This window comes from Chrysochloris asiatica, unplaced genomic scaffold (assembly GCF_000296735.1).
Source record: "Chrysochloris asiatica unplaced genomic scaffold, ChrAsi1.0 scaffold00098, whole genome shotgun sequence".
NCBI classification, from domain to species: Eukaryota; Metazoa; Chordata; class Mammalia; order Afrosoricida; family Chrysochloridae; genus Chrysochloris; species Chrysochloris asiatica.
This window is the reverse complement of record NW_006408616.1, coordinates 2,292,873-2,297,762: the sequence shown is the minus strand read 5'-3', so window position 1 is coordinate 2,297,762 and position 4,890 is coordinate 2,292,873.

Genomic DNA, 4,890 nt, shown 5'->3' with positions numbered 1-4,890 from the left:
AAAAGAGAGGGATGAATATCATCTAAATATTTCACATGGAAGACAATATCTAAATCATAGTAATCTGCTAATACATTAAAGTTTATAAAGGTATGCACTTCACAGATAAATTTTAACTACAAATCTATTATATGCCAGGAAGTGGGGATTTAATATGAAGAAAATTCTCAGTCTTTCATTGCCAAGACTAGAAATGTAAGCATATAATTTCAATACAATGATAAAAATATTTGTATACCTATAATTTAAAATAATAATAATAATAAGAGTCCTGATGTGGCCCTGTGGGTTAATGTGCCAGACTTGCAAAGTCATTTGAACTGCAAAATCGGCAGTTCAAGCTCACCAGTTGCTCCTCGGAAACCCTATACAGGGTTGCGGTGGGTTGGAACCAACTTGATGACATTTCATAACAACAAATATTAAAAAAACACTATGAGAAGAGAGAATTTACTGTAAGGCTTCTTGAAAGTGGTATGTTTTATAGGAGAGACGTTCACCTGGTACTTGTTCCTAGGGAAAGAGTATTTCTGTTAGAGGTAAATTATATACAAAGAAATATATTACTATGGATAATGTGCTAATGCAATAGTAATTTGAGAAAGATTATCTATGTTGTTGTTAAGTGCCATCAAGTTGGTTCCAACTCATACTGAGCCTGTATGGGGTTTCCAAGGAGCAGCTGATGAGTTTGAACCATCAACTTTATAATTCAAACTTACCTTTTGGTCCAGTACTCTATCCCACAGTGCCACACCAGGATACTGATACTAACTATAGCATTAATAAAATTTAATTTTAAAAATTAAACAACCATATAGAGACCAAAACCCAACAGAGAGAATATTCTGGTCACTTGAATTTTTAATTCCTAGCATATAGTTCCTCCTTCCTAACTGTATCTTTCCTAACTGTATCCTAAAAGATTAGGATATTTTGTCTTCCATATTAATGAGATGGTAAGTCCATGTTCATATCTTTTGCTAAGAGAACCAAGCAGGCAAATTTTCCATGTCACCATAAATCAGGAAGAAGGGTAAATATGTAGCATAAATTTGCCTAATTAGGTGACCTCTTTTGGGATGCTGATACTTTACCCAGAACAGAGGAAGCTATTGAATATTATCCATCTCTAAAGCACATTGTAACTAGATCTGAGGCTCTAACATCCTTCTTGGTGCTGTTAGTAGGTGCCCACTCTAGTGCCCCTATGCACAACAGAGCAAAACACTGTCCAATCCTGCATCATGCCCACAATTGTTGTTATATTTTAGCCCATTGTTGCTGTCACTATGTCAGTCCATCTAGTTATGGGTCTTCGTCTTCTTTGCTGACCCTCCTCCACTTTACCAAGCATGATATCCTTCTCTAGTGACTGGTCCCTCCTCATCACATGTCCAAAGTACAAAAGAGTAGTTTTACCATCTCGTTTCTATGGAGCACTCTGGCTATACATCTTCCGAGACAGATTTGTTTGTTCTTCTGGTAGCCAGTGATATTTTCAATATTCGTCTCCAACACCATAATTCAAATACATTGATTATTTTACAATTTTCCCGAATCATTGTACAACTTACACATGCATATGAGGCAATTGAAAAAAAAAAACCACAGCTTTGGTCAAGCACACTTTAGTCCTCAAAGCTTGGGTCAAGCACAATTTCACTCCTTAACATTTTAAAGAGGTTTTGTATAGTTGATTTACCTAATGCTTTATAAATGTTTTGATTTCTTAATTACTGCTTCCATGAGCATTGATTATGGATCCAAGAAAAATTAAGTCTTTAACAACATCAAACTTTTCTCCATTTATCATGATGGTATTTATTGGTCAAGTTTATATTGAGGTTCAACCCATATACTGAAGGCTATAGTGTTTGATTTTCATCAGTATTTAAAGTCTTTGCTTCCAGCAAACAAGGTTATGTCGTATGCATATCTCAGGTTTTTAATTAGTCTTCTCCAATCTTAATGCCCCATCTTCTTCACATAATCCAGTCTCGCAGACTATTTACTGAGTACATAGATGGCAAATATTAAAAATCCATGAGAGTAAAAAATATATTCTCTCTGAATTTAGAAGCCATCACAAGAAAAGATTTGATGTATTAGACACTAAGACCAAAGACGAGGTAAGTGTGGGATGACATCAAAAACATCACACAGGAAGAAATCAAAAGCTGATTAAAAAGACGGGTAAGAAAGAACAGATCAAAATGGATGTCAAAAGATACTTGCTTTTAATCATGCAGACACTAAAGCAATTGGAAGAAATGATGAAGTAAAGAGCAGAAGAGAAAATTTCAAAGGATAGCTCAAGAAAACAAGGTAAAATCTTGTAATGAAATGTTTAAAATCCTAGAGTCAGAAAATCAAAAGGGAAGAACATGTTCAGCCTTTCACAAGCTGTAATAACTGAAGAAAAAATCTAAGCCTCAACTTGTAATATTGAATAATTCTATTGATGAAATGAATATACATTGAAATGTTACAATAAACTGATGCAGTGCTGGTGGCACTCACTCACCTATGCCCAAAATTTGGAGACTAACCATTTGAAAGAAATCCGTATTTGTGCCCATTTCAAAGAAAGATGACCGAATCAAATGCAGAAATTATCGAGTAATATCATTAATATCATATACAAGCAAAATTTTGCTGAAGATAAATCTCGAGGGAGTTTCCAGAAATTCAAGCAAGATTCAGAAGAAGACACAGAATGAGGGATGTCATTGCTGATGTAAAATGGATCTTGGTTGGAAGCAGAGAGTACTAGAAAGAAGTTTACTGGTGCTTTATTGATTATGCAAAGGTATTCAACTTTTTGAATAACATAGTGAAGAATGAATATTATAAAACATTTAATTGTGCTCATGAGGAACCTGTACATAGACCAAGAGATAGTCATTCAAGCAAAACGAATACTGAATGGTTTAAAATCAGGAAAGATGTGTGCCAGGGTTGTATCATTTCACCATACTAATTCAATCTGTATGCTGAGCAAATAATCTAAGTAGCTGAAATATATCAAGAAGAACATGGCAATAGGATTGGAGGAAGACTCACTAACAATCTGTGATATTCAGTTGACACAGCCTTGCTTGCTGAAAGCAAAGAAGACTTGAAATACTGATAAATATCAAACACTATAGCCTTCAGTATGGATTGCATTTCTATATAAAGAATATGAAAATCCAAGTGAACCACTAAATAGCATCATGATCAATGGAAACAAGTTTGACATTGTTTAAGACTTCATTTTATTTAGATCCACAATCAATGCTCATGGAAGCAGCAATCAAGAAATCAATAGACGTATTATATTGCATCAGGCAAATCTGCTGCACAACACCTCTTTAAAATGTTAAAGAACAAAGATGCCACTTAGAGTACTAAAGTGCCCCTGACTCAAGCTATGGTAGATTCAGTTGCCTCACATGCGTGTGAAAGTTGGACAGTGAGTAAACAAGACCATAGAAGAACTGATGCATTTGAATTGTAATGTTGGAAAGGAATACTGAAAGGACCATAGCTGTCAGAAGAACATACAAACCTTTTTGGGAATTACAAGTTGAATGCTCCTTAGAAGGAAGGAAAGTCAGAATTAGTCATTTGTACTTTGGACATGTTCTTAGAATGGACAAATCCCTGAAGAAAGACATTATGCTTGAAAACGTGTAGTGGCGATGACAAAGAGAAAGCTCCCTGATGAGATATGTTGATGCAGTGGCATCAACAATGGGCTCAAACATAACAACAAGTGCAAGTTATCATAAGCAAGACCAGAAAGTGTTTCATTATGTTGTGTGTAGAGTCATTATGGATCAGAACTGACTCTACAGCACCTAAAACCAATAACAGCAACTTACATACCAAAAGATACACTCCTGGCATGTTACATACTAGTCCCCCATTAGGAGTTCACCCCCACTTGGTCAAGCAAACCATGAAGTCACAACTATCTACTAGAGTAACCAGACATAGACTCTCCTTCAGAGAAATAAAGTGCCTTCTCTGTAGAGGAAAATACTACAGACAGGTTTCAGCTGAGCATCCATACCAAGACAGACTAGGAAGAAGAGACAGACTACTTCTGAGTATTTTGTCACTGAAAGCCTATGAATAGCAGTGGAACACTGTCAGGTAACACCAGAATATTTAATATTGAAACTTGATAAAAACACCAGAATATTGTCAGATATAGTGCCAGAAGCAGCGAGATCTTCGAAGCAGTGTCCTGGTGTGGTGCTGTGGGTTGATGCACCAGACTCCAAGGCTGTTTTAACTGCAAGGAGCAGAAAGCCTCATCTCTCTCCCATGGAGGGCATGGTGGATTCCAGCTGCTGACCGTAGGGTTCGCAACCAGATTCTTAATCACTACACTACCAGGCCTTGCACCTTAAGATGGCGGATCGGGTAGATGTGTAGTGAGGAGCTCCGTAACAACAACACGGAATACCAGGCCAAGAAGGCACATGAGATGGTGTTGGAACTCTGAAACAAATATAAAGGTATGTTTGGAGGATCAGAGGATCGGAGTGTTTACAACTGGGGAATTTGCAGGAGGATCTAGAAATCCATTGTTTTCTGGATCAAGACACTCAGCTGTTCCCAGAGCTACCAGCTTTGGAGAGAATACCTTGATTGTACCAGGATTGATAGTATCAGGAAAGAACGCCTTCATCGTATCTTGATTATATCAAGAATGATAATGAAATTTAAAGTGAAAGTATCAACATAAAACCAACAGCCACCACTCGTCTTTCTGTCGTACTGTGGGGGATTGAGTTGCTGTGATTCTGAGGGCTCTGCCACTGGTATTTTAAATAACCAGCAGGGTCACCCATGGTGGACAGGTTTCAGATGAGCTTCCAGACAAAGACAGACTAG